At 59.8% G+C, this 27088-nt stretch overlaps 15 non-coding genes across 15 annotated transcripts; 6 read left to right on the top strand and 9 right to left on the bottom strand.

Annotated features, from left to right (window-relative positions):
* Positions 1 to 4161: 4161 nt before the first annotated feature.
* On the bottom strand, positions 4162 to 4233 carry TRNAG-UCC (transfer RNA glycine (anticodon UCC)). Its single transcript has one exon. It is a non-coding gene; the product is annotated as a tRNA-Gly (tRNA).
* A 1480-nt stretch (positions 4234 to 5713) lies between these two features.
* Positions 5714 to 5796, top strand: TRNAL-CAG (transfer RNA leucine (anticodon CAG)). The gene has a single exon. It is a non-coding gene; the product is annotated as a tRNA-Leu (tRNA).
* A 1070-nt stretch (positions 5797 to 6866) lies between these two features.
* TRNAG-GCC (transfer RNA glycine (anticodon GCC)) lies at positions 6867 to 6937 on the top strand. Its single transcript has one exon. It is a non-coding gene; the product is annotated as a tRNA-Gly (tRNA).
* A 4148-nt stretch (positions 6938 to 11085) lies between these two features.
* On the bottom strand, positions 11086 to 11157 carry TRNAE-CUC (transfer RNA glutamic acid (anticodon CUC)). Its single transcript has one exon. It is a non-coding gene; the product is annotated as a tRNA-Glu (tRNA).
* Positions 11158 to 11431: 274 nt separating this feature from the next.
* On the bottom strand, positions 11432 to 11503 carry TRNAG-UCC (transfer RNA glycine (anticodon UCC)). The gene has a single exon. It is a non-coding gene; the product is annotated as a tRNA-Gly (tRNA).
* A 1489-nt stretch (positions 11504 to 12992) lies between these two features.
* On the top strand, positions 12993 to 13075 carry TRNAL-CAG (transfer RNA leucine (anticodon CAG)). The gene has a single exon. It is a non-coding gene; the product is annotated as a tRNA-Leu (tRNA).
* A 1066-nt stretch (positions 13076 to 14141) lies between these two features.
* Positions 14142 to 14212, top strand: TRNAG-GCC (transfer RNA glycine (anticodon GCC)). Its single transcript has one exon. It is a non-coding gene; the product is annotated as a tRNA-Gly (tRNA).
* Positions 14213 to 18359: 4147 nt separating this feature from the next.
* Positions 18360 to 18431, bottom strand: TRNAE-CUC (transfer RNA glutamic acid (anticodon CUC)). The gene has a single exon. It is a non-coding gene; the product is annotated as a tRNA-Glu (tRNA).
* Positions 18432 to 18705: 274 nt separating this feature from the next.
* Positions 18706 to 18777, bottom strand: TRNAG-UCC (transfer RNA glycine (anticodon UCC)). The gene has a single exon. It is a non-coding gene; the product is annotated as a tRNA-Gly (tRNA).
* An 835-nt stretch (positions 18778 to 19612) lies between these two features.
* TRNAD-GUC (transfer RNA aspartic acid (anticodon GUC)) lies at positions 19613 to 19684 on the bottom strand. Its single transcript has one exon. It is a non-coding gene; the product is annotated as a tRNA-Asp (tRNA).
* Positions 19685 to 20261: 577 nt separating this feature from the next.
* On the top strand, positions 20262 to 20344 carry TRNAL-CAG (transfer RNA leucine (anticodon CAG)). The gene has a single exon. It is a non-coding gene; the product is annotated as a tRNA-Leu (tRNA).
* A 1066-nt stretch (positions 20345 to 21410) lies between these two features.
* On the top strand, positions 21411 to 21481 carry TRNAG-GCC (transfer RNA glycine (anticodon GCC)). Its single transcript has one exon. It is a non-coding gene; the product is annotated as a tRNA-Gly (tRNA).
* A 4147-nt stretch (positions 21482 to 25628) lies between these two features.
* On the bottom strand, positions 25629 to 25700 carry TRNAE-CUC (transfer RNA glutamic acid (anticodon CUC)). The gene has a single exon. It is a non-coding gene; the product is annotated as a tRNA-Glu (tRNA).
* A 274-nt stretch (positions 25701 to 25974) lies between these two features.
* Positions 25975 to 26046, bottom strand: TRNAG-UCC (transfer RNA glycine (anticodon UCC)). Its single transcript has one exon. It is a non-coding gene; the product is annotated as a tRNA-Gly (tRNA).
* An 835-nt stretch (positions 26047 to 26881) lies between these two features.
* On the bottom strand, positions 26882 to 26953 carry TRNAD-GUC (transfer RNA aspartic acid (anticodon GUC)). Its single transcript has one exon. It is a non-coding gene; the product is annotated as a tRNA-Asp (tRNA).
* Positions 26954 to 27088: the final 135 nt, after the last annotated feature.

The raw sequence follows: 27088 nt of genomic DNA, 5'->3' as shown, positions 1-27088 counted from the left end.
GAACCAGGAGAGCTGATTCAAGGCTAGCAGGCTCCAGACCAAGGAAGAGCTGATGTTCCAGTCCAAGTCTGAAGGCAGGAAAACCCCAATTCTCAGTTTGAACGCAGTTAGGCAGGATGAGTTCTTTCTTACTAGGGTGAGGACAGTCTTTCTGTTCTATTCGGTCACCCAGCAGATTGGATGAGGCCCACCCACATTAGGGAGAGCAGTCTGCTTTACTCAGTCTTCTGATTGAAACGTTAATCCCATGCAAAAACATCGTCACAGAAACACTTGAAATAACATTTGACCAAATATCTGGGCAACCCATGGCTCAGTCAAGTTGACACATAAAACTAACCATCAGATGGTGACACCATTATACTAAGCACACACAGAGAGAATTGCTTTGGTTGGGTTTTAGTTTAGGATAACTGCTTTTTCAGAGCATTTTTGCTTCTGCCCTACCTGGATGTAGCGCAAAGATGCTTTCATCTGGTTGCATAAGAGGGATGAATTAAGAAAGAAAAAGTCCCTTCTGGCAGAGAAACAGCAGGGCTGGGCAATAGTAGGCTAAAACACACTCCCCTGGGAGCACTTGAACCAACAATATATTGATTTACAGTTAAACCTGCTGAGCATTGGACATCAGGGACCACATTGAATTTTTTTAAGTGAAATTCACATAACATAAAATTAACCATTTTAAAGTGAACAGTTCAGTGGCATTTAATACATTCTCAAGGTTACACAACCACCACCTCTATCTAGTCCAAAACATTTTCATCATCCAAAATAAAACTCCATATCCATTAAGCAATTATTCCCTAATACTCTCTCCTCCCAGAAACCAACGTTACCTCAAAAAATTTAAAAAGTTACAAACGTCCAGGAGTGGGATTAGAACCAATGACCTTTACACCTAATAGCCTAACACACTAACCATTTGCACCACAGAAGCCAAGGCAGCATATTCATCCTTGCAGGTTATATTCACAGATCTTTAATCAAACACCACGTTTCTCCGCTAAGATTTCCACTTCTTCACTTTCACATTGCAAGTAGGTCTGACTTGTGTGATTCTAAAAACTCAAACAAGAAATCATCCCTGCATGTGACACTAGGATCCTTACTTCCTTTCTTCCCAATTCCAGCAGGAAGCGACTGCCTCTTTCTCCCGAAGTTGAGACAGAGACACGAGTAAAACTGAATTCACTACTTGATGGAAGTGAGAATGGCTTGAGGGAATGGAGAATGGAGCGGGGGTGGGTTTTGGGCAAATAGTTCGCTGCTAATTTGAACTAATGATCCCTGCTTGGGAAGTCAGCCTGATGTCCGAATTTCAGTAAACGTCTTTGAAGCCCAGTTTCATTGCCTCTTTCTGAATTTTAAACCCAGATGCTGGGTTTATTCAAAGACATAAGTTCAATATGGCAGTGAGCTCCGAGGCTCTCCCTGAATGATTCTCAAGGAGTACCAAATACACCAACTGGAGGCAGAGCAACATCTGGGGACCTGAGAGACTGTAGGTTGAATACTCCCCCCCAATGCTACTCCTATTAACACGTAGTGATACAAAAATATTGCTGATGAGCCATGGCTCGCCATAGAGAATCACTAGTTTTTAATGAGTATCACTATAATTTTTTATTCTGAAACATGAAACCCACCTGCAAGTTACTTTGAATCAAGAAAATCAGTTTTAGTAATAAACGTAGTTACCCCGGATTCTTTGGAATTCTAAAAGCAGTTAACCATTCAGAGTTCTGCGCAGACTGGGCAATTTTACCAAACGCTCTGGCATTTCTACTGGTGGATCCTGCCATTCAGAAGTTCCTCAATTGAGAAAACCAGAGTGTCAATTACACTTACTTAAGGTCTGAAAAAGCCTACTTATTGATTATTAATTACTTAATAATCATTAGTGTTATAATATTAATGTATTAGTATTATCACATTTATCATATAATTACATAATGAAAAAAGCACTTAATATATTACTATTAATGTAATTAATATTATATTAATATCAATTAATTATTAATTGGGTGTTAATTTACCTATATAATCATATGGTCAGTTTTTCTAGAAAAACATGTTGATGCTGCTATGTGTAAAACCAGATCAGAAATGATATTCATAAAATGAAAAATAATACGATGTCATTTCCTAGCTAGGAGGTAAAGCAGATACAAATGGAAGACATCACTTCCTCCAGGGAAAAAGTTGATTTGATTCAAAAGGCTTTTGTACAAATTCCATAGACAAGATTTGCTAGAAATGCAAGAGGCATAGAGAAAGTCTGGGTCCACAGAGTGGAGAGGCTTCTTTTTCTTTTTTTTTTTTCTTAAAACTTTTTAAGAAGAGTCAGATGATCAAAGTCTTATTAAAAAAAAAAAAAAGGAAAAAAAATAGCAGCTAGAAGAGTCTAGAAGAAGAACTGAACGCAGAAACTTCCACCTGCATAGAAAGGTAACTGTCAAGGAAAATATGAAACAGAAATGACAGGAGCTGGAAACTGATAAATAGATAAATCTCAGCACCAAGGAGAATGCCACTTCCTGGTAAGGAAGGATGGTGACAAAGAAAAGACAGAGTGGTGTGAAAAAAGTGGGGAATTGTCCTGGAAAGAGAGGCCGGGTGGAAAAGAGGAGAACAAAAGTCAAGGCCAGAGTGTAAAAGGAGGTTATGTAAACGTATCCTTAACAAATGAAATTACCGCAATGCTGCAGCCATCTGGCCTAAAAAAAAATGAGGTCTGCGATTTACTATGAGAGCATCATCAGAAGACAGGTACAGGGGTGGAGAGAAGGATGGTGCATCCTGGGTACACAGATGGTAAGGCGGAATGGGAAATTATTAGAAGTCACATCTACGTGAGAGGCATATGTGTGTTTGGTTGGGGGGTGCGGGAGGGAGGTATTCTCGGTAATATTCTGCCTCCCTGTGATAGGATTGAGAGCATTGAATAGGAATAAGCATGACTTATTCCAGTCATGCAACTGGAACAAGATGATGGCTGGTAGTCCACCCTGTCAGGCATCTGCCTCCACAGCCTCCCACCTGCTTGGCTAAGTTTGGCCTGCGGTACCTGCCTGCTCTCGCACTTCCGCTGCCCGGCGGTGTAACTACTGGCACGTGTCCAGATTCATTTTCACATCTCTGCTCCCCGGGTGATTAGTCCGCCTCTCTGCTCCCGGGCCCCAAACAAGACCGGACGCCCTAGGAGCACACCACCGGCAAACGGGACTCACAGGCAGCCCAGGAGCTGGCACGCAACAGGGAAGCTGCCCGGAGCAGTTACTGGCTTAAGAGACAGATAAGGGAGGCGAGTCCCTGCAACTTGGAGATGTAGATAGATCCCTCTCCCGCTCGCCGTCGCCGCCGCTGCGGGCACTGAACACGGCCACCCCCGGCCCACCACCCCCACCTTTACCACAAACAGCACCAGCACCTCACGAGGAAAGAAGGGGTGGCTGGTCAGACGTGAGGGGCGTCGTGGGGGAGGCAGTGGTGCTGGAGAGTCCAAACACAGGCGGGGGCGTTTGCTCGTGGCCACAGCCTCGGCGGGGAGAGGCGCTGCCCCGGCCATTCGTGTTTGGGGCTGAGGCAAGCGAGTGAAAACGAAGACACGGGACGTCGAAGGCCTCGAGTGGGCGCGCGCCAGTGCGGCCAAAAGGTTTGGCCGGGCGGGGAGGGGGGTGGAGGTTGCGTGGCAGGGCTTGGGCTGCAGGTGCAGGGCACCGGGCGGCTGTTGTCGGGCAGGGCGCGACGCCGAGGCCGCGGAGCAAGCGTGGCCTAAAAGTGGGTTGTGGACGGTGTGAGGTAGAGAGGAAGAAGAAAGGCTTCCCTGACCGGGAATCGAACCCGGGCCGCGGCGGTGAGAGCGCCGAATCCTAACCACTAGACCACCAGGCTCTACCGCTGCTCCTGCTCGACCCATAGCAGCCGCTCGGCGCCACCTTGGCGCCAACACCCCGCCTTTCCAAGTCCAGCCACGCGCCGCCCCTGGCAATCCACGCGTCCTCCCGTCCTTCCTGCTTGCAGCACCCTCAGAACACTGCGCGCCTGCTCCTCGCACACACAAGAAGCGCCGCTAGGGCCACCGAGCTCCCTACTCCCAGCTCTCCCTCACAGGCCCCGGGCCGGCCGCCCGCGGAGCTCGGCAAAAGGTCGGCCTGCTGCGTTGGCCGGGAATCGAACCCGGGTCAACTGCTTGGAAGGCAGCTATGCTCACCACTATACCACCAACGCTGCACAGCCCGGGCCGCCCCGAGACGCCGGCACCGGGCTCGCCCGAGCGCACTCTCGTCGCCGCTTCCTCCTCCCCCTCCTCCTCCTCCTCCTCCTCCTCCTCCTTCTCTTCCGACTCCTGCTCCCCTTTCTCTCCCTCGTCCTCCTCGTCCTCCTCAGCCGCCGCCGCCGCAGCCGCCGCTTGGAGCAGCCCTGCCCCGACGCCACGCCGGCCGGCAGCTCTGTGACGTCACAGACGCCACCAAGGCCCCCCGGCGCCCCACCCGCGCCAGCCCTACGAAGCTGCCCTAGACCACCCGCCCGATCGCCTCAGGGGGGCGCTCTCGCTGCCTTGCTGCTCCAGGTCCCTCGGCTCCACGCCGCGGCCCGCCCCCGCCCCCGGCGCACGCATCTTCCAGCACCCCGGCTCGCCAAAGCCCTTCTCCACCCGGCGCCTGGCCAGGCCACTTCCCGCACCGACAGGGGACGGCACTCATCCGCCTCGCACCCGTCCCGGCAGCTGTGCACCTGTGCAGCTGTGCATAGCTGCGCAGCTTTGCGTCGCGACGCAAGGAGCCCACGGAGACAGCCACTTTGGGCGGGCCGCAACGTCATCGAGAGCTTGTGGTGTCCAGAGGAGGCCGTCGCTCGGCCGTGGCGACTGAGTGCCCGGCGACGAGGAAGGGCTGGAGGGCTGGAGGGCTGGAGGGGGCCGAGGGTGGGCAGGCTGGGCACGCGCTGGGGCCCTGCGCCTCGCTGGAGGACGGAGGGCACAGGGCGGAGAAGCAGGGTCCTTGGGAGATAGGCGGCGGGACAGAGAGCGGCGCCAGCCACCAAAAGGGGGCGTGTTGCCTCCCCGTCGGGGAATCGAACCGCGGTCTCCCGCGTGACAGGCGGGGATACTCACCACTATACTAACGAGGACGGCGGCCACCGCCCCCGCGCCCGGACGCCCTCGGGCTGCCTGCCGACGCCTCCCCCTGCCCTCCGGCCCCCTGCCCACCTCGGGCGTCCGGCACGTGCCCGACCCGACCCAACGCCACACCAACCGCGTCCTCCAAAGCAGCAGCCCCCGACCCGACAGGGACCCGGACCCAAGTGGCGCTGAAAGCTCCGAGTGCGCGCTGCCTATTGCCTCCGACGCGGGGATCGCGCCGGGAGGAGGGGGCCCGAGACCGAAAGCAAGGCTGCGAGGAGCGGGTGGGCGCGCGCCTGGCCATGGCCGGCGAGGAGAGGCGCCGGTGGGGGCCGGCGGCAGGGGCTGGCAAGACGCGGCCCGGCTCCGTGCGGGGCCAGGGGTGGGCGAGGGCGCCAGCGCGGCGGAGCCAGGCGCGTCGTCTGGCCTTGCTCCCCGTCGGCCGCCGCGCGCCCGCTCCGTCGCGCACCCACACGGCCGCGCGCCTGGCGCGGAGCACCGCGTCCCGCCAAGGGCACCGGGCTTCGCGTCGCGTCGCGTCGGGTCCCAGCCAGACGAGCGGCCACGCGCACGCCCAGGCCCGCCGTCAGGATGGCCGAGCGGTCTAAGGCGCTGCGTTCAGGTCGCAGTCTCCCCTGGAGGCGTGGGTTCGAATCCCACTCCTGACAAGCCAGCCTTTTGGCCCGCCCTATGGCGGCGCTTTACTGCCTTCCAGTCCGTTCGCGCCTTGCACTCTTGCCGCCTCTCCAAACTGCGGCCCGGACATCCACGCCTCTCAGACGCGGGACCTTCTCAGCCACGGCCGCGGGCCTGGCAGAAACGGCCCGCTAGGAACCCTCCGGCCACGGGCTTTCTGGACAAACGCCCTCCCCGCCAGCTCCTACGCCCCCTCCTACCTGCACCCACACACCAGGAAGCCCTTCAGCCCTTCGCAGCACATCTTTCCTCACCTGCTGGCGGCTGCTGCTGCTGCTGGTCGGCCTGCCTGCCTGCCTTCGCCCCTCCCCCCCACGCCCTCTGCCCCGCTCCACCCCGCCCCCACCGCCACACGCAGAACGGCCGCGCGTGGAAAGCCCTCCACGCCTCGCCCGCCCTCCGACTTCTGCCTGCTGAACAGCGGACTCGTTCTCACAGCCTTTCTTCCACTTCCGCCAGCAGCAGCTCTCCCTCTTTCCAACATCCTGTCCTTCCCGCCAGCCCCAACGGCCCGCCTGCCCATTCCATTCCCTCCACAGCCACAGCGAGGTGGCCGCCGACAGCGTCTTGCCGGCCTGCGGTGCGTGCCCTCGGTGCTTTTTCGCCTTGGGACCCTGGCCGGACCACACCTGCCTGCCTGCCTGCCTGCCTGCCTGCCTGCCTGCGTCGGAGCCGGGCGGCGGCTGAGAGGAACGCCGGTGCTCAGCCGCAGCGGCCACGCCTCGCCTGCCCTGACTGGGATTCGGGCGCGGGCCAGGCCGGTTCGCCTCCTGGCTTCCTCTGGCGACACCGACAGTCACGCGGCTCCGTGGACGGCAGAGAAAGCGCAGGACGGGCCGAGCCCGCCTGCGTCCCTCCATCCGTCGGTGCTTCCGACCGCCTCGCGCCGTGGGGTCGCCAGAGTGCCCGGAGCCTCTCATTCAGGTGGCCCGTCGGCCTCCTGCTCAAATGGAGCACATGCCCACGGGGCGAGCAGTGACCAGGGTCCGGCGGTTGGCGGCGAGCGCCGCTGGGGCAGCGGCGGGCACCGGCGGCCATCGGTGCATGGGTGGTTCAGTGGTAGAATTCTCGCCTGCCACGCGGGAGGCCCGGGTTCGATTCCCGGCCCGTGCAGACGCAGCGTCCCCTTTTGGTTCCCGCAGCCCCAAAGCGGAGCTGGGTTTCCCAGCTGCCACACTCAAGGCACCGGTCCTGCAACAGCTCGCTCACCACCGCACCTTCCGGCCCCTGTCCTTCCCACGCAGACGCCCCCACCCCACACACGCCCGGGAGCCAGGCCTCCGGGACCTGACACCTCGCGGGCTCAGCCACTCTTTCGCCCAGACCCCTTCCTTGTCCTTGTTCTCTTCCTGACCCCGACCCCGCTTGTGTCCCGCTTGTCACTAGTAAGGAACACCCCACACTGGCACCCGCACAGCCCAACCTCGTCACCTTTCGCCACGTGTCCAAGCTCTCTGCCTCACTCTGCCCCCACTCCGAAAATTATACTATCTTTGCACAACCAGGAGCAAGCAAGTTGCCACCTCTGGGAGCGATACAGCCCATTTTCCTAGAGAGTCCCAGAAGCGCTCGCTTGCACGAAGAGTTCCAAAGAAGTCCACACTATCATCGCAGACTACACTCTAGATTCATGTTTTGACCCTCGACAGAAATACGTTTCCGACACCGGCCCGCTCCTCCACCGCTACTGCCACCAGCACCATCGGCACGACAAACACCACCCCCTCCTCTAAACCTCTGCTCCCACCAACAGCATCAGCCCTCGGGACAGCACCCCCAGCACCACCACCTCAGCCTCCTGCCTACTCCCACAAACACCCCCCTCCCACCTCCTGTCTCGCCACTTTCCCCCCCGCCCCCCGATCCTTTCCAAATCCTGCGTTGTCAAGGATCCTGCCCTTGCCTCTGTCCCGTTGCCCTCTTTTTTTCCCCTTCGTCGTCTTCTCCTTTTCGTAGCAGTATGGTTGGTTTAAACATTGTGTTACTTTCAGGGGTACAGCAAAGTGATTCAGTTATATGTCCTTTTCCAGGTTATTTTCCATTATACGTTATCACGACACATGAATACAGTTCCCTGTGCTGTACGGTAAATCCTTGTTGCTTATGTGCTTTACGTATAGTTATTTCCTCTCTGTTAATCGCAGCTCCGGATTTCCCCCTGCCCTACACTTTCCCCTTGGGTAACAAACAGTGTGTTTTCTATGTCTGTGTGTCTGCTTCTCTTTGGCACATACATTCGTTCGTAGTACGGTTTAGGTTCCACATATCTTTGTGCTTCTCTGCCTGACTTACGTCGCTAAGTGTAATATACTCTACGTCCCTCCTTCTGGGTGCAAATGGCAATATCTCACTCTTTTGTATGGCTGAGTAATATTCCACAGTACATATATACCACGTCTTCCTGTGCCAGCCATCGGTTGATGGGCACTTGGGTTTTGCCCATGTCTTGGCTGTGGCCCGTAGTGCTGCTGTGAACATGGGGGTGCATGCATCTCTTCAAATGACAGTTTCTCTCCTCTGCCGATGTGTACCCACGATGGGGATTGCTGGATCGTATGAGAGCTCATATTTCACCTATTTCTTTAGTGTGTTGTTTTTATTTGTGCATTTAATATTTACTCATTTACTTACTTACTTATAAGAACTACTAGCTGTAATTTTGGAAGAAAAGTTGATTAACAATATTGAGTTAGTTTCAGGTGCACAGCAAAGCGGATACTGTTTTCCATGTCTAATATTGTTTCAGATTGCTTTCCATGATAGCTTACTACAGGATATTGTATATCATTCCCTGTGTTATACTGGAAATCCTTGTTGCTTATGTCTTTTATATGAAGTCCGGTGTATCTGTTCATCGCAGCTCCTAATTTATGTCTGCACCCCTGCCTTTCTCCTCGGGTAACCATCAGTGTGTTTTCTCCGTCTGTGAATCTGTTTCTCTTTTGCACATACATTCTTTTCTATTTTGTTTTAGATTCCACGTATCTTTGTGCTTCTCTGTCAGACTTACTTCACTAAGTGTAATAATCTCTAGGACCGTCCTTATTGTGGCAAATGGCAATATTTCATTCTCTGAAATGGCTGAGTAATACTCCACAGTACATATACACCACATCTTTTTCTGTCAGCCAACTGCTGATGGGCACATGGGTTTTCTTCTGTGTCTTGGCTGTGGCACGTAGCGCAGCTACAAACACGGGGGTGCATGGACCTCTCCAAAAAACAGTTTTTCTCTTTGGCGGATGTGTACCCACGACGGGGATTGCTGGATCATCTGATGGCTCAGTTTCTCCTATTTATTTTGTTCGTTGCTTTTATTCATTTATTTACTTGCTTATTTTTAAGTACTAGTACTTGTGGTTTAGGAAGAAGAGTTGATTAACCACACTGAGTTAGTTTCAGGTGTACAGCAAAGGGGATACTGTTTTCCATGTCTAATATTGTTTCAGATTGATTTCCAGTATAGGTTATTGCAGGAGATTGAATATCATTCCCTGTGTTATTCGGTAAATCCTTGTTGCTTATCTCCTTTATATGAAGTACTGTGTATCGGTTCATCGAGCTCCTAATTTGTCCCTCCACCCCTCCTTTCTCCCTCGGGTAACCATCACTGTGTTTTCCAGGTCTGTGAACCTGTTTCTGTTTCGCACATAGATTCAGTGGTAGTACTTTTGAGATTCCACATATCTTTGTGTTTCTCTGTCGGACATACTTCAGTAAGCGTTAATATTCTCTGGGAGCATTCTTGTGGCAGCAAGTGGCAATATTTCATTCTTTCTTATTGATGGCTGAGTGATAGCCCGTAGTACACAGACACCACCTCTTCTTGCACTAGCCACCCGTTGACGGGCACTTGGGTTCTTTCCATGTCTTGGCTAGTGCAAATAGTGCCGCTGTGAACATGGAGGTGCTTGGGCCTTTTTGAACTCTTGTTTCGTCATTTCCAGGTACGTACCCAGGAGTGGGATTGCTGGATCAGACGGGACCTCTCCCTTGGCCTCTTTCAGCCTCAACCCCTCCTCCCCCCACCCCCGCCGCCACACACACCTGAGACTGGATGGTTTCTCCCGGTGAGAGGTGATGTACGCCTCTGGGGCAGTAGAGAGCCCCCACCCCATTCGGACCCCGCCTAGCCCCTGTGGCGCGCTCCGTTTCTGTTGTTCTCTTACCTGCCTCCTACCCACCGTCCCCAGTACCAACCCGTTGCTTGGCCGGACCACCTTGCCGTACAGCACGCCAGTGTGGGGCGCTCACCCGCCACCCCACCGCGAAGGGGTCCTCTCCCGCCATCTTCCTCGCCCCACAGCCCACTCACACACCCCGCCCTTCCCCCCAGCCTGCAGGCTCGGACCCCTCTCCTTGCCACCTGCCCCTTGTATCACAGACCCGACCGTCACATGTCCTGCCCGGAAGTCTCACTTCCGCCAGCGCTCCTCAGACCCACTCCTACTCCAGGCCCACCCCACCCCCTGATCTCACCCACCCGCACACCCGTGCCGGGCCAGGGGCCGCCACCACTCCAAGCTTCTGCCGAGCCCCTGCCTGAGTGGCCAGCCGCTCTCCCGGGCCAGGTCCCCGCCAGCCCAACACCTCCCGCTCCTGCCCGCGCTCCAGCCAGACACCCCAGGCCCTTCCTCGCACCTCCCAGCACGCGGCCCAGCGCCGCCCTCTCTCCATGGGCTCGTTCTGCTCCGTTCCCTAACCCGCGTGGGGTGGCCACCGACCGCGGCCACAAACACCTTCATCCCACACTGTCAGCCACCCCCAGGGCACCGGCAAGGGCGTTCAGGAAGCCTGCTGCGGTGTTGCGAAGCACCCGTCTGCCCACCGGTGCTCCTTTCCACAGGGGATCCGGCGATGTCAGAAGGCACCGCGTGTGACAGCGCCGTCGGTGCCGCCGCCGCCGTCGCCGTGGGGGAGAAGCAGTGCTGCTGGAGAGTCCAAACACAGGCGGGGGCGTTTGCTCGTGGCCACAGCCTCGGCGGGGAGAGGCGCTGCCCCGGCCATTCGTGTTTGGGGCTGAGGCAAGCGAGTGGAAACGAAGACACGGGACGTCGAAGGCCTCGAGTGGGCGCGCGCCAGTGCGGCCAAAAGGTTTGGCCGGGCGGGGAGGGGGGTGGAGGTTGCGTGGCAGGGCTTGGGCTGCAGGTGCAGGGCACCGGGCGGCTGTTGTCGGGCAGGGCGCGACGCCGAGGCCGCGGAGCAAGCGTGGCCTAAAAGTGGGTTGTGGACGGTGTGAGGTAGAGAGGAAGAAGAAAGGCTTCCCTGACCGGGAATCGAACCCGGGCCGCGGCGGTGAGAGCGCCGAATCCTAACCACTAGACCACCAGGGAGCGTCAGGCTCTACCGCTGCTCCTGCTCGACCCATAGCAGCCGCTCGGCGCCACCTTGGCGCCAACACCCCGCCTTTCCAAGTCCAGCCACGCGCCGCCCCTGGCAATCCACGCGTCCTCCCGTCCTTCCTGCTTGCAGCACCCTCAGAACACTGCGCGCCTGCTCCTCGCACACACAAGAAGAGCCGCTAGGGCCACCGCGCTCCCTGCTCCCAGCTCTCCCTCACAGGCCCCGGGCCGGCCGCCCGCGGAGCTCGGCAAAAGGTCGGCCTGCTGCGTTGGCCGGGAATCGAACCCGGGTCAACTGCTTGGAAGGCAGCTATGCTCACCACTATACCACCAACGCTGCACAGCCCGGGCCGCCCCCGAGACGCCGGCACCGGGCTCGCCCGAGCGCACTCTCGTCGCCGCTTCCTCCTCCCCCTCCTCCTCCTCCTCCTCCTCCTCCTCCTCCTTCTCTTCCGACTCCTGCTCCCCTTTCTCTCCCTCGTCCTCCTCGTCCTCCTCAGCCGCCGCCGCCGCAGCCGCCGCTTGGAGCAGCCCTGCCCCGACGCCACGCCGGCCGGCAGCTCTGTGACGTCACAGACGCCACCAAGGCCCCCCGGCGCCCCACCCGCGCCAGCCCTACGAAGCTGCCCTAGACCACCCGCCCGATCGCCTCAGGGGGGCGCTCTCGCTGCCTTGCTGCTCCAGGTCCCTCGGCTCCACGCCGCGGCCCGCCCCCGCCCCCGGCGCACGCATCTTCCAGCACCCCGGCTCGCCAAAGCCCTTCTCCACCCGGCGCCTGGCCAGGCCACTTCCCGCACCGACAGGGGACGGCACTCATCCGCCTCGCACCCGTCCCGGCAGCTGTGCACCTGTGCAGCTGTGCATAGCTGCGCAGCTTTGCGTCGCGACGCAAGGAGCCCACGGAGACAGCCACTTTGGGCGGGCCGCAACGTCATCGAGAGCTTGTGGTGTCCAGAGGAGGCCGTCGCTCGGCCGTGGCGACTGAGTGCCCGGCGACGAGGAAGGGCTGGAGGGCTGGAGGGCTGGAGGGGGCCGAGGGTGGGCAGGCTGGGCACGCGCTGGGGCCCTGCGCCTCGCTGGAGGACGGAGGGCACAGGGCGGAGAAGCAGGGTCCTTGGGAGATAGGCGGCGGGACAGAGAGCGGCGCCAGCCACCAAAAGGGGGCGTGTTGCCTCCCCGTCGGGGAATCGAACCGCGGTCTCCCGCGTGACAGGCGGGGATACTCACCACTATACTAACGAGGACGGCGGCCACCGCCCCCGCGCCCGGACGCCCTCGGGCTGCCTGCCGACGCCTCCCCCTGCCCTCCGGCCCCCTGCCCACCTCGGGCGTCCGGCACGTGCCCGACCCGACCCAACGCCACACCAACCGCGTCCTCCAAAGCAGCAGCCCCCGACCCGACAGGGACCCGGACCCAAGTGGCGCTGAAAGCTCCGAGTGCGCGCTGCCTATTGCCTCCGACGCGGGGATCGCGCCGGGAGGAGGGGGCCCGAGACCGAAAGCAAGGCTGCGAGGAGCGGGTGGGCGCGCGCCTGGCCATGGCCGGCGAGGAGAGGCGCCGGTGGGGGCCGGCGGCAGGGGCTGGCAAGACGCGGCCCGGCTCCGTGCGGGGCCAGGGGTGGGCGAGGGCGCCAGCGCGGCGGAGCCAGGCGCGTCGTCTGGCCTTGCTCCCCGTCGGCCGCCGCGCGCCCGCTCCGTCGCGCACCCACACGGCCGCGCGCCTGGCGCGGAGCACCGCGTCCCGCCAAGGGCACCGGGCTTCGCGTCGCGTCGCGTCGCGTCGGGTCCCAGCCAGCCGAGCGGCCACGCGCACGCCCAGGCCCGCCGTCAGGATGGCCGAGCGGTCTAAGGCGCTGCGTTCAGGTCGCAGTCTCCCCTGGAGGCGTGGGTTCGAATCCCACTCCTGACAAGCCAGCCTTTTGGCCCGCCCTATGGCGGCGCTTTACTGCCTTCCAGTCCGTTCGCGCCTTGCACTCTTGCCGCCTCTCCAAACTGCGGCCCGGACATCCACGCCTCTCAGACGCGGGACCTTCTCAGCCACGGCCGCGGGCCTGGCAGAAACGGCCCGCTAGGAACCCTCCGGCCACGGGCTTTCCGGACAAACGCCCTCCCCGCCAGCTCCTACGCCCCCTCCTACCTGCACCCACACACCAGGAAGCCCTTCAGCCCTTCGCAGCACATCTTTCCTCACCTGCTGGCGGCTGCTGCTGCTGCTGGTCGGCCTGCCTGCCTGCCTTCGCCCCTCCCCCCCACGCCCTCTGCCCCGCTCCACCCCGCCCCCACCGCCACACGCAGAACGGCCGCGCGTGGAAAGCCCTCCACGCCTCGCCCGCCCTCCGACTTCTGCCTGCTGAACAGCGGACTCGTTCTCACAGCCTTTCTTCCACTTCCGCCAGCAGCAGCTCTCCCTCTTTCCAACATCCTGTCCTTCCCGCCAGCCCCAACGGCCCGCCTGCCCATTCCATTCCCTCCACAGCCACAGCGAGGTGGCCGCCGACAGCGTCTTGCCGGCCTGCGGTGCGTGCCCTCGGTGCTTTTTCGCCTTGGGACCCTGGCCGGACCACACCTGCCTGCCTGCCTGCCTGCCTGCCTGCCTGCGTCGGAGCCGGGCGGCGGCTGAGAGGAACGCCGGTGCTCAGCCGCAGCGGCCACGCCTCGCCTGCCCTGACTGGGATTCGGGCGCGGGCCAGGCCGGTTCGCCTCCTGGCTTCCTCTGGCGACACCGACAGTCACGCGGCTCCGTGGACGGCAGAGAAAGCGCAGGACGGGCCGAGCCCGCCTGCGTCCCTCCATCCGTCGGTGCTTCCGACCGCCTCGCGCCGTGGGGTCGCCAGAGTGCCCGGAGCCTCTCATTCAGGTGGCCCGTCGGCCTCCTGCTCAAATGGAGCACATGCCCACGGGGCGAGCAGTGACCAGGGTCCGGCGGTTGGCGGCGAGCGCCGCTGGGGCAGCGGCGGGCACCGGCGGCCATCGGTGCATGGGTGGTTCAGTGGTAGAATTCTCGCCTGCCACGCGGGAGGCCCGGGTTCGATTCCCGGCCCGTGCAGACGCAGCGTCCCCTTTTGGTTCCCGCAGCCCCAAAGCGGAGCTGGGTTTCCCAGCTGCCACACTCAAGGCACCGGTCCTGCAACAGCTCGCTCACCACCGCACCTTCCGGCCCCTGTCCTTCCCACGCAGACGCCCCCACCCCACACACGCCCGGGAGCCAGGCCTCCGGGACCTGACACCTCGCGGGCTCAGCCACTCTTTCGCCCAGACCCCTTCCTTGTCCTTGTTCTCTTCCTGACCCCGACCCCGCTTGTGTCCCGCTTGTCACTAGTAAGGAACACCCCACACTGGCACCCGCACAGCCCAACCTCGTCACCTTTCGCCACGTGTCCAAGCTCTCTGCCTCACTCTGCCCCCACTCCGAAAATTATACTATCTTTGCACAACCAGGAGCAAGCAAGTTGCCACCTCTGGGAGCGATACAGCCCATTTTCCTAGAGAGTCCCAGAAGCGCTCGCTTGCACGAAGAGTTCCAAAGAAGTCCACACTATCATCGCAGACTACACTCTAGATTCATGTTTTGACCCTCGACAGAAATACGTTTCCGACACCGGCCCGCTCCTCCACCGCTACTGCCACCAGCACCATCGGCACGACAAACACCACCCCCTCCTCTAAACCTCTGCTCCCACCAACAGCATCAGCCCTCGGGACAGCACCCCCAGCACCACCACCTCAGCCTCCTGCCTACTCCCACAAACACCCCCCTCCCACCTCCTGTCTCGCCACTTTCCCCCCCGCCCCCCGATCCTTTCCAAATCCTGCGTTGTCAAGGATCCTGCCCTTGCCTCTGTCCCGTTGCCCTCTTTTTTTCCCCTTCGTCGTCTTCTCCTTTTCGTAGCAGTATGGTTGGTTTAAACATTGTGTTACTTTCAGGTGTACAGCAAAGTGATTCAGTTATATGTCCTTTTCCAGGTTATTTTCCATTATACGTTATCACGACACATGAATACAGTTCCCTGTGCTGTACGGTAAATCCTTGTTGCTTATGTGCTTTACGTATAGTTATTTCCTCTCTGTTAATCGCAGCTCCGGATTTCCCCCTGCCCTACACTTTCCCCTTGGGTAACAAACAGTGTGTTTTCTATGTCTGTGTGTCTGCTTCTCTTTGGCACATACATTCGTTCGTAGTACGGTTTAGGTTCCACATATCTTTGTGCTTCTCTGCCTGACTTACGTCGCTAAGTGTAATATACTCTACGTCCCTCCTTCTGGGTGCAAATGGCAATATCTCACTCTTTTGTATGGCTGAGTAATATTCCACAGTACATATATACCACGTCTTCCTGTGCCAGCCATCGGTTGATGGGCACTTGGGTTTTGCCCATGTCTTGGCTGTGGCCCGTAGTGCTGCTGTGAACATGGGGGTGCATGCATCTCTTCAAATGACAGTTTCTCTCCTCTGCCGATGTGTACCCACGATGGGGATTGCTGGATCGTATGAGAGCTCATATTTCACCTATTTCTTTAGTGTGTTGTTTTTATTTGTGCATTTAATATTTACTCATTTACTTACTTACTTATAAGAACTACTAGCTGTAATTTTGGAAGAAAAGTTGATTAACAATATTGAGTTAGTTTCAGGTGCACAGCAAAGCGGATACTGTTTTCCATGTCTAATATTGTTTCAGATTGCTTTCCATGATAGCTTACTACAGGATATTGTATATCATTCCCTGTGTTATACTGGAAATCCTTGTTGCTTATGTCTTTTATATGAAGTCCGGTGTATCTGTTCATCGCAGCTCCTAATTTATGTCTGCACCCCTGCCTTTCTCCTCGGGTAACCATCAGTGTGTTTTCTCCGTCTGTGAATCTGTTTCTCTTTTGCACATACATTCTTTTCTATTTTGTTTTAGATTCCACGTATCTTTGTGCTTCTCTGTCAGACTTACTTCACTAAGTGTAATAATCTCTAGGACCGTCCTTATTGTGGCAAATGGCAATATTTCATTCTCTGAAATGGCTGAGTAATACTCCACAGTACATATACACCACATCTTTTTCTGTCAGCCAACTGCTGATGGGCACATGGGTTTTCTTCTGTGTCTTGGCTGTGGCACGTAGCGCAGCTACAAACACGGGGGTGCATGGACCTCTCCAAAAAACAGTTTTTCTCTTTGGCGGATGTGTACCCACGACGGGGATTGCTGGATCATCTGATGGCTCAGTTTCTCCTATTTATTTTGTTCGTTGCTTTTATTCATTTATTTACTTGCTTATTTTTAAGTACTAGTACTTGTGGTTTAGGAAGAAGAGTTGATTAACCACACTGAGTTAGTTTCAGGTGTACAGCAAAGGGGATACTGTTTTCCATGTCTAATATTGTTTCAGATTGATTTCCAGTATAGGTTATTGCAGGAGATTGAATATCATTCCCTGTGTTATTCGGTAAATCCTTGTTGCTTATCTCCTTTATATGAAGTACTGTGTATCGGTTCATCGAGCTCCTAATTTGTCCCTCCACCCCTCCTTTCTCCCTCGGGTAACCATCACTGTGTTTTCCAGGTCTGTGAACCTGTTTCTGTTTCGCACATAGATTCAGTGGTAGTACTTTTGAGATTCCACATATCTTTGTGTTTCTCTGTCGGACATACTTCAGTAAGCGTAATATTCTCTGGGAGCATTCTTGTGGCAGCAAGTGGCAATATTTCATTCTTTCTTATTGATGGCTGAGTGATAGCCCGTAGTACACAGACACCACCTCTTCTTGCACTAGCCACCCGTTGACGGGCACTTGGGTTCTTTCCATGTCTTGGCTAGTGCAAATAGTGCCGCTGTGAACATGGAGGTGCTTGGGCCTTTTTGAACTCTTGTTTCGTCATTTCCAGGTACGTACCCAGGAGTGGGATTGCTGGATCAGACGGGACCTCTCCCTTGGCCTCTTTCAGCCTCAACCCCTCCTCCCCCCACCCCCGCCGCCACACACACCTGAGACTGGATGGTTTCTCCCGGTGAGAGGTGATGTACGCCTCTGGGGCAGTAGAGAGCCCCCACCCCATTCGGACCCCGCCTAGCCCCTGTGGCGCGCTCCGTTTCTGTTGTTCTCTTACCTGCCTCCTACCCACCGTCCCCAGTACCAACCCGTTGCTTGGCCGGACCACCTTGCCGTACAGCACACCAGTGTGGGGCGCTCACCCGCCACCCCACCGCGAAGGGGTCCTCTCCCGCCATCTTCCTCGCCCCACAGCCCACTCACACACCCCGCCCTTCCCCCCAGCCTGCAGGCTCGGACCCCTCTCCTTGCCACCTGCCCCTTGTATCACAGACCCGACCGTCACATGTCCTGCCCGGAAGTCTCACTTCCGCCAGCGCTCCTCAGACCCACTCCTACTCCAGGCCCACCCCACCCCCTGATCTCACCCACCCGCACACCCGTGCCGGGCCAGGGGCCGCCACCACTCCAAGCTTCTGCCGAGCCCCTGCCTGAGTGGCCAGCCGCTCTCCCGGGCCAGGTCCCCGCCAGCCCAACACCTCCCGCTCCTGCCCGCGCTCCAGCCAGACACCCCAGGCCCTTCCTCGCACCTCCCAGCACGCGGCCCAGCGCCGCCCTCTCTCCATGGGCTCGTTCTGCTCCGTTCCCTAACCCGCGTGGGGTGGCCACCGACCGCGGCCACAAACACCTTCATCCCACACTGTCAGCCACCCCCAGGGCACCGGCAAGGGCGTTCAGGAAGCCTGCTGCGGTGTTGCGAAGCACCCGTCTGCCCACCGGTGCTCCTTTCCACAGGGGATCCGGCGATGTCAGAAGGCACCGCGTGTGACAGCGCCGTCGGTGCCGCCGCCGCCGTCGCCGTGGGGGAGAAGCAGTGCTGCTGGAGAGTCCAAACACAGGCGGGGGCGTTTGCTCGTGGCCACAGCCTCGGCGGGGAGAGGCGCTGCCCCGGCCATTCGTGTTTGGGGCTGAGGCAAGCGAGTGGAAACGAAGACACGGGACGTCGAAGGCCTCGAGTGGGCGCGCGCCAGTGCGGCCAAAAGGTTTGGCCGGGCGGGGAGGGGGGTGGAGGTTGCGTGGCAGGGCTTGGGCTGCAGGTGCAGGGCACCGGGCGGCTGTTGTCGGGCAGGGCGCGACGCCGAGGCCGCGGAGCAAGCGTGGCCTAAAAGTGGGTTGTGGACGGTGTGAGGTAGAGAGGAAGAAGAAAGGCTTCCCTGACCGGGAATCGAACCCGGGCCGCGGCGGTGAGAGCGCCGAATCCTAACCACTAGACCACCAGGGAGCGTCAGGCTCTACCGCTCCTCCTGCTCGACCCATAGCAGCCGCTCGGCGCCACCTTGGCGCCAACACCCCGCCTTTCCAAGTCCAGCCACGCGCCGCCCCTGGCAATCCACGCGTCCTCCCGTCCTTCCTGCTTGCAGCACCCTCAGAACACTGCGCGCCTGCTCCTCGCACACACAAGAAGAGCCGCTAGGGCCACCGCGCTCCCTGCTCCCAGCTCTCCCTCACAGGCCCCGGGCCGGCCGCCCGCGGAGCTCGGCAAAAGGTCGGCCTGCTGCGTTGGCCGGGAATCGAACCCGGGTCAACTGCTTGGAAGGCAGCTATGCTCACCACTATACCACCAACGCTGCACAGCCCGGGCCGCCCCCGAGACGCCGGCACCGGGCTCGCCCGAGCGCACTCTCGTCGCCGCTTCCTCCTCCCCCTCCTCCTCCTCCTCCTCCTCCTCCTCCTCCTTCTCTTCCGACTCCTGCTCCCCTTTCTCTCCCTCGTCCTCCTCGTCCTCCTCAGCCGCCGCCGCCGCAGCCGCCGCTTGGAACAGCCCTGCCCCGACGCCACGCCGGCCGGCAGCTCTGTGACGTCACAGACGCCACCAAGGCCCCCCGGCGCCCCACCCGCGCCAGCCCTACGAAGCTGCCCTAGACCACCCGCCCGATCGCCTCAGGGGGGCGCTCTCGCTGCCTTGCTGCTCCAGGTCCCTCGGCTCCACGCCGCGGCCCGCCCCCGCCCCCGGCGCACGCATCTTCCAGCACCCCGGCTCGCCAAAGCCCTTCTCCACCCGGCGCCTGGCCAGGCCACTTCCCGCACCGACAGGGGACGGCACTCATCCGCCTCGCACCCGTCCCGGCAGCTGTGCACCTGTGCAGCTGTGCATAGCTGCGCAGCTTTGCGTCGCGACGCAAGGAGCCCACGGAGACAGCCACTTTGGGCGGGCCGCAACGTCATCGAGAGCTTGTGGTGTCCAGAGGAGGCCGTCGCTCGGCCGTGGCGACTGAGTGCCCGGCGACGAGGAAGGGCTGGAGGGCTGGAGGGCTGGAGGGGGCCGAGGGTGGGCAGGCTGGGCACGCGCTGGGGCCCTGCGCCTCGCTGGAGGACGGAGGGCACAGGGCGGAGAAGCAGGGTCCTTGGGAGATAGGCGGCGGGACAGAGAGCGGCGCCAGCCACCAAAAGGGGGCGTGTTGCCTCCCCGTCGGGGAATCGAACCCCGGTCTCCCGCGTGACAGGCGGGGATACTCACCACTATACTAACGAGGACGGCGGCCACCGCCCCCGCGCCCGGACGCCCTCGGGCTGCCTGCCGACGCCTCCCCCTGCCCTCCGGCCCCCTGCCCACCTCGGGCGTCCGGCACGTGCCCGACCCGACCCAACGCCACACCAACCGCGTCCTCCAAAGCAGCAGCCCCCGACCCGACAGGGACCCGGACCCAAGTGGCGCTGAAAGCTCCGAGTGCGCGCTGCCTATTGCCTCCGACGCGGGGATCGCGCCGGGAGGAGGGGGCCCGAGACCGAAAGCAAGGCTGCGAGGAGCGGGTGGGCGCGCGCCTGGCCATGGCCGGCGAGGAGAGGCGCCGGTGGGGGCCGGCGGCAGGGGCTGGCAAGACGCGGCCCGGCTCCGTGCGGGGCCAGGGGTGGGCGAGGGCGCCAGCGCGGCGGAGCCAGGCGCGTCGTCTGGCCTTGCTCCCCGTCGGCCGCCGCGCGCCCGCTCCGTCGCGCACCCACACGGCCGCGCGCCTGGCGCGGAGCACCGCGTCCCGCCAAGGGCACCGGGCTTCGCGTCGCGTCGCGTCGGGTCCCAGCCAGCCGAGCGGCCACGCGCACGCCCAGGCCCGCCGTCAGGATGGCCGAGCGGTCTAAGGCGCTGCGTTCAGGTCGCAGTCTCCCCTGGAGGCGTGGGTTCGAATCCCACTCCTGACAAGCCAGCCTTTTGGCCCGCCCTATGGCGGCGCTTTACTGCCTTCCAGTCCGTTCGCGCCTTGCACTCTTGCCGCCTCTCCAAACTGCGGCCCGGACATCCACGCCTCTCAGACGCGGGACCTTCTCAGCCACGGCCGCGGGCCTGGCAGAAACGGCCCGCTAGGAACCCTCCGGCCACGGGCTTTCCGGACAAACGCCCTCCCCGCCAGCTCCTACGCCCCCTCCTACCTGCACCCACACACCAGGAAGCCCTTCAGCCCTTCGCAGCACATCTTTCCTCACCTGCTGGCGGCTGCTGCTGCTGCTGGTCGGCCTGCCTGCCTGCCTTCGCCCCTCCCCCCCACGCCCTCTGCCCCGCTCCACCCCGCCCCCACCGCCACACGCAGAACGGCCGCGCGTGGAAAGCCCTCCACGCCTCGCCCGCCCTCCGACTTCTGCCTGCTGAACAGCGGACTCGTTCTCACAGCCTTTCTTCCACTTCCGCCAGCAGCAGCTCTCCCTCTTTCCAACATCCTGTCCTTCCCGCCAGCCCCAACGGCCCGCCTGCCCATTCCATTCCCTCCACAGCCACAGCGAGGTGGCCGCCGACAGCGTCTTGCCGGCCTGCGGTGCGTGCCCTCGGTGCTTTTTCGCCTTGGGACCCTGGCCGGACCACACCTGCCTGCCTGCCTGCCTGCCTGCCTGCCTGCGTCGGAGCCGGGCGGCGGCTGAGAGGAACGCCGGTGCTCAGCCGCAGCGGCCACGCCTCGCCTGCCCTGACTGGGATTCGGGCGCGGGCCAGGCCGGTTCGCCTCCTGGCTTCCTCTGGCGACACCGACAGTCACGCGGCTCCGTGGACGGCAGAGAAAGCGCAGGACGGGCCGAGCCCGCCTGCGTCCCTCCATCCGTCGGTGCTTCCGACCGCCTCGCGCCGTGGGGTCGCCAGAGTGCCCGGAGCCTCTCATTCAGGTGGCCCGTCGGCCTCCTGCTCAAATGGAGCACATGCCCACGGGGCGAGAAGTGACCAGGGTCCGGCGGTTGGCGGCGAGCGCCGCTGGGGCAGCGGCGGGCACCGGCGGCCATCGGTGCATGGGTGGTTCAGTGGTAGAATTCTCGCCTGCCACGCGGGAGGCCCGGGTTCGATTCCCGGCCCGTGCAGACGCAGCGTCCCCTTTTGGTTCCCGCAGCCCCAAAGCGGAGCTGGGTTTCCCAGCTGCCACACTCAAGGCACCGGTCCTGCAACAGCTCGCTCACCACCGCACCTTCCGGCCCCTGTCCTTCCCACGCAGACGCCCCCACCCCACACACGCCCGGGAGCCAGGCCTCCGGGACCTGACACCTCGCGGGCTCAGCCACTCTTTCGCCCAGACCCCTTCCTTGTCCTTGTTCTCTTCCTGACCCCGACCCCGCTTGTGTCCCGCTTGTCACTAGTAAGGAACACCCCACACTGGCACCCGCACAGCCCAACCTCGTCACCTTTCGCCACGTGTCCAAGCTCTCTGCCTCACTCTGCCCCCACTCCGAAAATTATACTATCTTTGCACAACCAGGAGCAAGCAAGTTGCCACCTCTGGGAGCGATACAGCCCATTTTCCTAGAGAGTCCCAGAAGCGCTCGCTTGCACGAAGAGTTCCAAAGAAGTCCACACTATCATCGCAGACTACACTCTAGATTCATGTTTTGACCCTCGACAGAAATACGTTTCCGACACCGGCCCGCTCCTCCACCGCTACTGCCACCAGCACCATCGGCACGACAAACACCACCCCCTCCTCTAAACCTCTGCTCCCACCAACAGCATCAGCCCTCGGGACAGCACCCCCAGCACCACCACCTCAGCCTCCTGCCTACTCCCACAAACACCCCCCTCCCACCTCCTGTCTCGCCACTTTCCCCCCCGCCCCCCGATCCTTTCCAAATCCTGCGTTGTCAAGGATCCTGCCCTTGCCTCTGTCCCGTTGCCCTCTTTTTTTCCCCTTCGTCGTCTTCTCCTTTTCGTAGCAGTATGGTTGGTTTAAACATTGTGTTACTTTCAGGTGTACAGCAAAGTGATTCAGTTATATGTCCTTTTCCAGGTTATTTTCCATTATACGTTATCACGACACATGAATACAGTTCCCTGTGCTGTACGGTAAATCCTTGTTGCTTATGTGCTTTACGTATAGTTATTTCCTCTCTGTTAATCGCAGCTCCGGATTTCCCCCTGCCCTACACTTTCCCCTTGGGTAACAAACAGTGTGTTTTCTATGTCTGTGTGTCTGCTTCTCTTTGGCACATACATTCGTTCGTAGTACGGTTTAGGTTCCACATATCTTTGTGCTTCTCTGCCTGACTTACGTCGCTAAGTGTAATATACTCTACGTCCCTCCTTCTGGGTGCAAATGGCAATATCTCACTCTTTTGTATGGCTGAGTAATATTCCACAGTACATATATACCACGTCTTCCTGTGCCAGCCATCGGTTGATGGGCACTTGGGTTTTGCCCATGTCTTGGCTGTGGCCCGTAGTGCTGCTGTGAACATGGGGGTGCATGCATCTCTTCAAATGACAGTTTCTCTCCTCTGCCGATGTGTACCCACGATGGGGATTGCTGGATCGTATGAGAGCTCATATTTCACCTATTTCTTTAGTGTGTTGTTTTTATTTGTGCATTTAATATTTACTCATTTACTTACTTACTTATAAGAACTACTAGCTGTAATTTTGGAAGAAAAGTTGATTAACAATATTGAGTTAGTTTCAGGTGCACAGCAAAGCGGATACTGTTTTCCATGTCTAATATTGTTTCAGATTGCTTTCCATGATAGCTTACTACAGGATATTGTATATCATTCCCTGTGCTATACTGGAAATCCTTGTTGCTTATGTCTTTTATATGAAGTCCGGTGTATCTGTTCATCGCAGCTCCTAATTTATGTCTGCACCCCTGCCTTTCTCCTCGGGTAACCATCAGTGTGTTTTCTCCGTCTGTGAATCTGTTTCTCTTTTGCACATACATTCTTTTCTATTTTGTTTTAGATTCCACGTATCTTTGTGCTTCTCTGTCAGACTTACTTCACTAAGTGTAATAATCTCTAGGACCGTCCTTATTGTGGCAAATGGCAATATTTCATTCTCTGAAATGGCTGAGTAATACTCCACAGTACATATACACCACATCTTTTTCTGTCAGCCAACTGCTGATGGGCACATGGGTTTTCTTCTGTGTCTTGGCTGTGGCACGTAGCGCAGCTACAAACACGGGGGTGCATGGACCTCTCCAAAAAACAGTTTTTCTCTTTGGCAGATGTGTACCCACGACGGGGATTGCTGGATCATCTGATGGCTCAGTTTCTCCTATTTATTTTGTTCGTTGCTTTTATTCATTTATTTACTTGCTTATTTTTAAGTACTAGTACTTGTGGTTTAGGAAGAAGAGTTGATTAACCACACTGAGTTAGTTTCAGGTGTACAGCAAAGGGGATACTGTTTTCCATGTCTAATATTGTTTCAGATTGATTTCCAGTATAGGTTATTGCAGGAGATTGAATATCATTCCCTGTGTTATTCGGTAAATCCTTGTTGCTTATCTCCTTTATATGAAGTACTGTGTATCGGTTCATCGAGCTCCTAATTTGTCCCTCCACCCCTCCTTTCTCCCTCGGGTAACCATCACTGTGTTTTCCAGGTCTGTGAACCTGTTTCTGTTTCGCACATAGATTTAGTGGTAGTACTTTTGAGATTCCACATATCTTTGTGTTTCTCTGTCGGACATACTTCAGTAAGCGTAATATTCTCTGGGAGCATTCTTGTGGCAGCAAGTGGCAATATTTCATTCTTTCTTATTGATGGCTGAGTGATAGCCCGTAGTACACAGACACCACCTCTTCTTGCACTAGCCACCCGTTGACGGGCACTTGGGTTCTTTCCATGTCTTGGCTAGTGCAAATAGTGCCGCTGTGAACATGGAGGTGCTTGGGCCTTTTTGAACTCTTGTTTCGTCATTTCCAGGTACGTACCCAGGAGTGGGATTGCTGGATCAGACGGGACCTCTCCCTTGGCCTCTTTCAGCCTCAACCCCTCCTCCCCCCACCCCCGCCGCCACACACACCTGAGACTGGATGGTTTCTCCCGGTGAGAGGTGATGTACGCCTCTGGGGCAGTAGAGAGCCCCCACCCCATTCGGACCCCGCCTAGCCCCTGTGGCGCGCTCCGTTTCTGTTGTTCTCTTACCTGCCTCCTACCCACCGTCCCCAGTACCAACCCGTTGCTTGGCCGGACCACCTTGCCGTACAGCACACCAGTGTGGGGCGCTCACCCGCCACCCCACCGCGAAGGGGTCCTCTCCCGCCATCTTCCTCGCCCCACAGCCCACTCACACACCCCGCCCTTCCCCCCAGCCTGCAGGCTCGGACCCCTCTCCTTGCCACCTGCCCCTTGTATCACAGACCCGACCGTCACATGTCCTGCCCGGAAGTCTCACTTCCGCCAGCGCTCCTCAGACCCACTCCTACTCCAGGCCCACCCCACCCCCTGATCTCACCCACCCGCACACCCGTGCCGGGCCAGGGGCCGCCACCACTCCAAGCTTCTGCCGAGCCCCTGCCTGAGTGGCCAGCCGCTCTCCCGGGCCAGGTCCCCGCCAGCCCAACACCTCCCGCTCCTGCCCGCGCTCCAGCCAGACACCCCAGGCCCTTCCTCGCACCTCCCAGCACGCGGCCCAGCGCCGCCCTCTCTCCATGGGCTCGTTCTGCTCCGTTCCCTAACCCGCGTGGGGTGGCCACCGACCGCGGCCACAAACACCTTCATCCCACACTGTCAGCCACCCCCAGGGCACCGGCAAGGGCGTTCAGGAAGCCTGCTGCGGTGTTGCGAAGCACCCGTCTGCCCACCGGTGCTCCTTTCCACAGGGGATCCGGCGATGTCAGAAGGCACCGCGTGTGACAGCGCCGTCGGTGCCGCCGCCGCCGTCGCCGTGGGGGAGAAGCAGTGCTGCTGGAGAGTCCAAACACAGGCGGGGGCGTTTGCTCGTGGCCACAGCCTCGGCGGGGAGAGGCGCTGCCCCGGCCATTCGTGTTTGGGGCTGAGGCAAGCGAGTGGAAACGAAGACACGGGACGTCGAAGGCCTCGAGTGGGCGCGCGCCAGTGCGGCCAAAAGGTTTGGCCGGGCGGGGAGGGGGGTGGAGGTTGCGTGGCAGGGCTTGGGCTGCAGGTGCAGGGCACCGGGCGGCTGTTGTCGGGCAGGGCGCGACGCCGAGGCCGCGGAGCAAGCGTGGCCTAAAAGTGGGTTGTGGACGGTGTGAGGTAGAGAGGAAGAAGAAAGGCTTCCCTGACCGGGAATCGAACCCGGGCCGCGGCGGTGAGAGCGCCGAATCCTAACCACTAGACCACCAGGGAGCGTCAGGCTCTACCGCTCCTCCTGCTCGACCCATAGCAGCCGCTCGGCGCCACCTTGGCGCCAACACCCCGCCTTTCCAAGTCCAGCCACGCGCCGCCCCTGGCAATCCACGCGTCCTCCCGTCCTTCCTGCTTGCAGCACCCTCAGAACACTGCGCGCCTGCTCCTCGCACACACAAGAAGAGCCGCTAGGGCCACCGCGCTCCCTGCTCCCAGCTCTCCCTCACAGGCCCCGGGCCGGCCGCCCGCGGAGCTCGGCAAAAGGTCGGCCTGCTGCGTTGGCCGGGAATCGAACCCGGGTCAACTGCTTGGAAGGCAGCTATGCTCACCACTATACCACCAACGCTGCACAGCCCGGGCCGCCCCCGAGACGCCGGCACCGGGCTCGCCCGAGCGCACTCTCGTCGCCGCTTCCTCCTCCCCCTCCTCCTCCTCCTCCTCCTCCTCCTCCTCCTTCTCTTCCGACTCCTGCTCCCCTTTCTCTCCCTCGTCCTCCTCGTCCTCCTCAGCCGCCGCCGCCGCAGCCGCCGCTTGGAACAGCCCTGCCCCGACGCCACGCCGGCCGGCAGCTCTGTGACGTCACAGACGCCACCAAGGCCCCCCGGCGCCCCACCCGCGCCAGCCCTACGAAGCTGCCCTAGACCACCCGCCCGATCGCCTCAGGGGGGCGCTCTCGCTGCCTTGCTGCTCCAGGTCCCTCGGCTCCACGCCGCGGCCCGCCCCCGCCCCCGGCGCACGCATCTTCCAGCACCCCGGCTCGCCAAAGCCCTTCTCCACCCGGCGCCTGGCCAGGCCACTTCCCGCACCGACAGGGGACGGCACTCATCCGCCTCGCACCCGTCCCGGCAGCTGTGCACCTGTGCAGCTGTGCATAGCTGCGCAGCTTTGCGTCGCGACGCAAGGAGCCCACGGAGACAGCCACTTTGGGCGGGCCGCAACGTCATCGAGAGCTTGTGGTGTCCAGAGGAGGCCGTCGCTCGGCCGTGGCGACTGAGTGCCCGGCGACGAGGAAGGGCTGGAGGGCTGGAGGGCTGGAGGGGGCCGAGGGTGGGCAGGCTGGGCACGCGCTGGGGCCCTGCGCCTCGCTGGAGGACGGAGGGCACAGGGCGGAGAAGCAGGGTCCTTGGGAGATAGGCGGCGGGACAGAGAGCGGCGCCAGCCACCAAAAGGGGGCGTGTTGCCTCCCCGTCGGGGAATCGAACCCCGGTCTCCCGCGTGACAGGCGGGGATACTCACCACTATACTAACGAGGACGGCGGCCACCGCCCCCGCGCCCGGACGCCCTCGGGCTGCCTGCCGACGCCTCCCCCTGCCCTCCGGCCCCCTGCCCACCTCGGGCGTCCGGCACGTGCCCGACCCGACCCAACGCCACACCAACCGCGTCCTCC

The sequence above is a fragment of the Delphinapterus leucas genome, chromosome 1 (genome assembly GCF_059928025.1).
Source record: "Delphinapterus leucas isolate spDelLeu-1000000601 "Yukka" chromosome 1, BTC_Dleu_Yukka2, whole genome shotgun sequence".
NCBI classification, from domain to species: Eukaryota; Metazoa; Chordata; class Mammalia; order Artiodactyla; family Monodontidae; genus Delphinapterus; species Delphinapterus leucas.
Note: the sequence above shows the minus strand (reverse complement) of the source record. Positions and strands in the feature narration are given on the sequence as shown.